An 8,745-nucleotide genomic window follows, 5' to 3' on the forward strand; every position below is an offset into this window, starting at 1 on the left:
ATTATTTCTTCAAATATAACTTGAGACACGTGGTGTTTGCCAATATTTGTCTTCACACTGTGCCAGGTCCATTTTCTACAAGAACTATGCAAGTATTTATCAACTCCTGGGTAGGCGATCATCATTAAGAAAATAGTCAGTGTATTATTTGCAAAAAAACCCTTTTGTTAGGTTTTTTTTTTTTAGTTTCACTAAATTGTTTTGCAACGTATGCTCAAAGCTTTAAAAACCAATATTTAGAAATTAGTTTAGTAATTTAACATTATATTTCTACCAGTAATAATTTATGTGATATTTGTAAATGAAAGTAAATACAGAGTTATAATAGCTTATTAATAATGTATTGGTGTTTCTTGAAACCAAGAGCTATTTTTTCAAGTTATAAGGGAGCATTTTGACTAATAACAGTTTTTGGAAGCATGGATATACTTTATTGTCGTGAGACTTTTGATATAAATGTCACAATTGGAAAATATTATTTGAAAATATGTCTACGCCATTGAAATTACTTACACTACTAAGCAAATTTATTTTTATTTGAAATAGCCATTCAAAGATAACCTTTTCAACTCTAAAGATTTTGAAGGATTAGAAACAACATAAGTATATACTTTGCCTCCCTTATTAAAAAAATAAAGACATTAGGTCTGATCATAATATTACATTCGGAACTCTGGCAGGGAAAGGCTGCTCTATTCCATGGAATCGTCTAATAAAAATCATGTTATAATAACATTTTTGAGGTACTGAGGTAAGAAGTTTTGGGCTATGGCCCGAAACAGACTCATTTTATCTGAATTGCACTGGAAAGCAAGGCTTATAGTAAAGCTCTCTGTGTGTTTAATAGAATGATACACTGAAAGATACACTTTTATACTGTTTTGATTCTAAAGTAGGTCCTTTAAAAATTTTCCTCCTTCTCTTAAGATATGCTGCTTAGTCAAGTAAACTAACCCAGTTTAGAGAGAACACTAAATATGTGACTTAAAAAGAAAAGGAACTTTTGCTTACCATAATATATAGGCATCAATTTGGCTTGAAATGTTGTTATTGCTTGTGTTTACATCAACATGTAACATTACACTTCAAAATTTTGTTACCACTTCCTTTTCAAATGATTTCACGTGATTTGTAGTTCAGAATAGTTTTGCAAACTCTCATTTTAGATAACTTGAATTTTATAAGGTGCTATTTCTTATATTATATTGTAATATTTCCTGTGCAGCTGAATGTTTTAATGAGCAATTATGTATTAGGTTACTAATTCTCAAAATGCTGATGTACATTCTCTGCTTATATGGCTTGATCAGTTTTCATTTTGAATTTTTATATGGAAGAGATTTTCAGGGAGATTTTATCTTTGGTAATATAGTATAAAACGTTCACGTATTTATCTTGTTAGATTCCTGTCTTATGAAAAATACTTCAAATCCTTTTCCTGAAATTTGTATTAATTCAACTCATGCTTCCTTTGAGCAACTGTACTACTCTTTTTACCCCCCCCCTTAAGTTGTGGAATATCTTGAAGTAGAAATTGTGATTAACTTTAATTAGAAATGAAAATGCCCCTCGTGCACTGTTGGTGGGAATGCAGATTGGTGGAGCCACTGTGGAAAACAGTATGGAGTTACCTCAAAAATTAAAAAATGGAACTGCCTTATGACCCAGCAATTTCACTTCTGGAAATATATCTGAAGAAACCCAAAAACACTAATTCGAAAGACTTTATGCACCCCTATGTTCATTGCAGTATTATTTACAATAGCCAAGATTTGGAAGCAGCTACGTGCCCATCAGTAGATGAGTGGATAAAAAAGCTGTGGTATATTCACACAATGGAATACTACTTGGCTGTAAAAAAGAAGGAAATCTTACCTTTTGTGACAGCATGGATGGACCTAGAGAGTAATAAACGAAATAAGCCAGTCAGAGAAAGACAAGTGCCATATGATTTCACTTATATATGGAATCTAACGAATAAAATAAACTAACAAACAGAAACAGACTCATAGATACAGAGAACAGACTAACAGCTATCAGAGGGGTAGGGGTTGGGAGGCTGGGTGAAAAAGGTGAAAGGATTAAGCAAAAAAACCCCAAACGTGTACACACACACACACACACACACACACACACACACACACACACCAGTATGGTGATAACCAGAGGGAAAAGGGGTGGAGGGAGGTAGAAGAGGATGAAGGGGGAATAAATGGTAATGGAAGGAGACTTGACTTGGGGTGGTGAGCACACAATACAATATACAGATGATGTATATAGAGTTTTACACCTGAATAAATGCCACCCTTATAAATAAAATAAAATTAAAAACTAAAAGTACAAACTCATAGAGATCAGGACATATCTTACACTAAATCTGTATGCCCACACTGCAGTATGTGTAAAAGGTGTAAAAGGTATTCATATGGAATGATAAAAATGCATCAAACTCTTCAGTGACCTATGGTAATATACTCAAAGTATGCATAAATACTAGTATGCATAACTTCAGTTTATCTTCAGTATCTCCTATTTCAACTAATTCTAAACCATTCTGTGTAGAAAATAAAGTGCTTAAATGGTACTTTGATTTAAAGAAGAGAAAGTATTTGAAAGCCCTTTGCACATGTTTCCTGTGGACTGTACCTTTTTTTGGATTGCTTCTGAAGTCACCATAAGTGTTGAGTCAGGGCTTGAATCAAGTAGAACGTGAATTCGGTCCTGTAGACATGTGTCAACAAATTTTAATACTAGCAACTTTCTATTGGCTTGGTGACATTCCTTCAAATTCTGGTTTTAAAATTTTAATAACTTTATAGCTTGATGTATTATATAATATATACAATGTCTTATTTTTCATGGTCTTAATTTGATATTAATACAGCAACATCTCTGCTACGTTATAGCTTCATAAAAACAGCATGTCAAAATAAATATTTAAAACTTCATTTTCACCAAAAGCTTTTGTGACTTGATTTCTGTTGATTTTAAGAAACATTATTTTTGCATCTTTAGATTCATAAGCATCTAATTATCATTCAACTCTTATTGTTTCTAATGATATATTGCAAATGATATGAAATTATGTAATAATACTTTTTCCCCTGCCACAAATATTTATTTTGTTCCCACTGTGTGTCAAATATTGTTGTAGGGAATTACCATCTTCCTCCTGTTATACCTTTCTCTGCTCAAATCTTTGACATATTTACCAGGTTAAATTGGTTAGGAAATCACATTGCAAAATAATTATCTATGCTTTAACAAAATATAATGCATTGGTAATTTGATGGTTGCAAGGTTCTTTGTTATTTATATATGTATAAGTGTGTCAGAGCACCACTAAATAGATAGCATTCTGGTTTAAAACTACGTTCAAACAAACTAAAAACAATCATTGAATATAATCGATAAAATAACCCGGCCAGATTGGCTCAGTGGTTGAGCATCGGCTATGAACCAGGAGTTCACGGTTCAATTCCTGGTCAGGGCACATGCCTGGATTGCAGGCTGGATCCCCAGAGTGGGGCATACAGGAGGCAGCCAATCAATGATTCTCTCTCATCATTGATGTTTCTATCTCCCTTCCTCTCTGAAATCAACAAAAAAATATTTTTAAAAAAGGATAAAGAAATTATTGTCATCATTTAAAAATAACTATAAAAAGCATTTAAAATATTTTGTAAATGAATGTACAAAAGGTAGAGGTATTTTTATTTAACATGTAGATATGGAATATACATATAATTGATAGGATAAAAATATGAGTAACACAGTTATGAAAGCATTAAATGGAATTGAAAGTACAATTTCTTCATATTTTTAGGCTAAATTTATAAAACATTTTAAATAGATAATTCAAAACAGCTTAAATATATAACCTAAAAGTTTTAGCTTTTTTTTTTAGTGTTCTTGTAACAACTTTTAAAAATATATTTATCACCTGGCCAGTGTGGCCCAGTGGTTGAGCTTCAACCTATGTACCAGGAGGTCTCGGTTTGATTCCTGGTGAGGGCACATGCCTGCATTATGGGTTCAATCCCCAATGAGGGGCATGCAGGAGGCAGCCAGTCAATGATTCTCTCTCATCATTTATGTTTCTATCTCTCCCTCTGCCTTTCTCTCTGAAATCAATAAAAATATATTTTCAAAAAACATCTTTATCAAATTTTTAGAAGTATTTTTTCATTGATTTCAGAGGAGAGGGGGAGAGGGATAGAACCATAGATTGGCTGCCTCTTGCACGTCCCCTACTGGGGATTGAGCCCGAAACCAGGTATGTGTCCTGACCAGGAATTAAACCAGCGACCTCCTGGTGCATGGGATGACAACCAAGCAACAGAGCTACACGGGCCAGGCCACTTTTCTATTTGAAACCTACAGAAACGCTGCAAAAATGTAGAAAGCCTTCACTTGAATTCCCCACAGGTTAACATTTTGTTTGATTTGCTGTTGTTTTCTCTCCATATCTACACTAATAAAAGAGAAACATGGTAATTAGCGTACGACCGCTACCCTTCTCATTGGCTAATCAGCATATCCTTATGCAAATTAACTGTCAGCCAAGATGGCGGCCGGCAGCCATGCACTGAAGCGAACAGGGAGGCTTGCTTGCTCCAGTGACGGCGGACTCCAACGTTCCCCGCCTGAGTTGCCGGCCTCTCAGCTGCAACTCTAAGCAACTATGTACTATGTTGCAAATAAGAAGCTAAACAAAACCCCAGAAACCCGCTTTTAGTCAGCCAGGTTCAGCCAGCCTGACTGCAACATTGTATCAAATACAGAAGGAAAAACAAAGGCCAGAAACCGGCTTTCAGCAGCTGAGGCCTCAGAGCTAAAGCTGGCCCAGAATAAAAAAAAAAAGAAAAAAAGGAGCAGTTGGGAGCTTTAGTCACCCGCCAGCTGGAAAACGGCCCTCAGCCCCTCACCCAGACTGGCCAGGCACCCCAGTGGGGACCCCCACCCTGATCCAGGACACCCTTCAGGGCAAACCTGCCAGCCCCCACCCGTGCACCAGGCCTCTATTCTATATAGTAAAAGGGTAATATGCCTCCCAGTACCGGGATCAGTGGAGCTACGAGGCCTCCCGGCACCGGGATCAGCATGACAGGAGGCAGCGCCCAAACCCCCTGATCGCCCTGTGGCTCTGTGTGTGACAGGGGGCAGAGCCACAACCTCCCTATCTGCCCTGCTCTGTTCCTGACAGGGGAAGGTGCCCCAACCCCCTGATCAGCCCTGCTCTGTGTGTGACAGGGGGGAGCTCCCCAACCCCCTGATCGCCCTGTGGCTCTGTGTTTGACAGGGTGTGGCGCCCCAACCCCCTGATCGGCCCTGCTCTGTGTGTGACAGGGTGTGGCACCCCAACCCCCCCCTCCCCACACGGGCCCTGCTCTGTGTGTGACAGGGTAGAGCCATAACCTCTCCATCGGCCCTGCCCCGAGTGTGACAGTGGCGGCGTCCCAACCCCCTGATCGGCCCTGCTCTGTGGGTGATAGAGGGTGGTGTTGTAATCCCCCTCCACGGGCCTTGCTCTGTGTGTGCCGGGTTAGAGACATAACCTCCCCATTGTGCCTGACATGAGTGTGACAAGGTGCAGCGCCCCAACCCCCTGATCCGCCCTGCTCTGTGTGTGACAGGGGCCGGTGCCCGAACTCCCCTATCGGCCCTACTCTGTGAGTGACAGCGGGGAGCTCCTCAACCCCCTGATCGGCCCTACTCTGTGCATGACAGGGGGGAGCTCCTCAACCCCCTGATGGGCCCTGCTCTGTGAGTGACAGGGGGCAGCACCCCAACCCCCTGATCGGCCCTGCTCTGTGCGTGACATGGGGTGGTGCCGCAACCTCCCCATCAACCCTGCCTTGAGTGTGACAGGGGGCGGTGCCCCAACCCCCCAATCGGCCCTTCCCTGAGCGTGACTGAGGGTGGCATCGCAACCTCCCGATCCGCCCTGCTCTGTGCATGATGGGGCGGCGCCCCAACTCCCCAATCGGCCCTGCTCTGACCCCCACCAGGGGCTGCACCTAGGGATTGGGCCTGCCCTCTGCCACCCGGGAGCAGGCCTAAGCCAGCAGGTCGTTATCTCCCGAGGGGTCCCAGACTGTGAGAGGGCACAGGCCGGGCTGGGGGACCCCCCCTCCCCTCCCGAGTGCACAAATTTTTGTGCACTGGGCCTCTAGTGTATTTATAATATTTTGTGAATCATTTGAGAGAAGTTGAAAACATTAACCCCTAATTGCTTCAGTGCATATTTCCTAAGAATAAGAACATTTTCTGACATAGCCACAGTACAGTGATCAAAATCAGGAAATTAACATTGATAGAATCCCTTTAAGCCACAGGGTTTGTTTGAATCTCATCAGCATGATGTTCTGAGCACATGTATGTTCTGGGACCAGGTCCAATCCAGGTCAGGCATTACATTCAGTTTTCATCTCCTTTAGCCTGGAGCTGATCCTTGCTGTTTTCTTCGTGTTTCATGACTGACATTTCAACAGAACCAGGCAGGTGTTTTATAGAAAGTCCCTCCATTCAGATTTGTTTGATGTCTCATCATTAGCTTTAATTCACTCCTGAGCAGGAATTTGATTTGTTCCACTTACTAATGATACTAATTTTGATGTTTTAGGGTTTGTGTTTTTTAATATTTTTAAAAAATATTTTTGTTGCAGAGTAACACATAGATATCTTGCAAGTAGAAGGCCTTTTGACCTAATTCATCGGAGTTTGACTTTGACATAGGGCACTGGGATTTTTATTTTTTACCAGAATATGCCTGTGCTCTGATACATGAAAATGAATGTCTTTTTAAATGCTTAAAAAGTAGTAAATCCTTTTACACATGCAATTTGCAGGCATATTATTAACTTACCTTTATATTGGTTTTTATGCTGCTGGATTGTAAAACTCTGTGTAATTAATACACTTTGGTTTTGCTTTATAATTCATAACTACAGCATTCTGTTCTACATTATTATATACCCTTATCATAGTATTCTGCTTTACTAAAATGATATATAATGCATGATTGAAATTCCTGTAAAAATACATTTCTTGATTGATAATGGTGTGTTAGCCCTGTAAATACATATGTTAATTTGTTTTTATTGATTTTTAGATAGAGAAAGGGAGAGAGAGAAACATTGATTGGCTGCCCCCTGCCTACTGGGGATCAAGCCAGCAACCTGGGCATGTCCCCTGAATGAGAATCAAACCAGTGACCTCTTGATGCTCAATCCACTGAGCCACACCAGCTTGGCCTTACCCCTATATTTTTATATGCAATTTGTAATTTTATATGCAATTTGTACAATTTGAAAATTAAAAATTATTCTTAAGTCCACTTAACACTTTGTGGTTTTAGGGTACATTGAGGATAATGACTGTACAACGATTATTTTCAGACTGCAGCTTTTATGAGTCATCTGAGGACCCAGAGTTCCTCCCTTAGAGATTTTGCATCAGTGGCTGTGGGGCTGTGAACTCCTCATCTTTGGCAAGGTGCTGGGCAGTTCTGATGCAGGCAGCTTAGTTGTTTCACTACCCTTTGAGAAACACTGCAATAGTGAAATATCAGGGTGGAGGGACATGAATTTTTGCAAATCCCATATTCAATGTACATACAGAACTGAAAAAAAAATCAGCATTCCTATGTCATAATCAAAATGGATGCCATAGTTTTAAGTTTATAAAAATGAAAAACTTGGTATTTACAAATATGAAGTAGTAAGACATTTTGTATGTGTTTTTTATAGCCATACAATTGATCTGTTCATTCACTTAAGTAATGTAGAGCATAAGACAGGTAACAGTAGTAAAATCCAGATTAATAGTCAGGTTTTTTGTTGTGCTGAATTTAATGACATGAAATAAATGGACAGCATTATAATTAGAAACTGTTAAAAGATTTTTCTTTAGTAGTATTGTTAATTGAACAGAACCTCTAGTGGTTTGTTTTTTTTAATAAAACGTTTTAGGAATAAATTCAACATTGTGGAAAACATACATGGTCCAGTTTTTGAGAAATCTGCATGACAGGAAGTAATTATAATTTGCCTGGATGATTTTTAATTGAATCCGAAATTGACTAAAATAGGTTTGTGGCAAAATAGATATGTTCAGAAGCTGTTTTTTTTTTTAGTTAAACTTTAATTGAAATTTATTAAGTCCCTTAGAATAGAAATAAATTTTATGAATAGAGGAAATGAAAAATTAATTTACCTTAAGTGTACTTGAGAAAAAAGACTTTAAAACAATTTTCATCCAGGAGAATGTACATTTTTAAGCCTCAGATATTAAATTATTTTCAAAACTTAATTTACAACTTAATTTATAACCTGCATATTTGCTTCACAATCTGGTGTTACTTTTTTGTTTCAATTCCAAAATCAACATATATGAGATAATGTATATAGAAACTGAATTTGCAGCATTCAAAGCATACATATTTTTATGAAAATATTTTGGAAAGTTCAGAATTTATAGAGGAGTTGAGATTTTAGTAATCAGTATGAACTATACAGTGTGTTAAATAGTGAAAGTTAAATATGTGCATGGCTAGAAAAAAGGCTTTAATGGTTATATTTTGAAAATACTGGTTATTTTACAGGTTGAACATGTTCATAGTTGTGAAGGATTTTTGGCCCTGGAAAATTGCTAGTTGTTTATTATGCTATGGGATGAACTGCTTTATGTAAATGCATTCATATAGTTTTTTGAGAAAGCATTTAAAAAGTATTTTCTGTGAAT

The sequence above is a fragment of the Myotis lucifugus genome, unplaced genomic scaffold (genome assembly GCF_000147115.1).
Source record: "Myotis lucifugus unplaced genomic scaffold, Myoluc2.0 scaffold_121, whole genome shotgun sequence".
NCBI classification, from domain to species: domain Eukaryota; kingdom Metazoa; phylum Chordata; class Mammalia; order Chiroptera; family Vespertilionidae; genus Myotis; species Myotis lucifugus.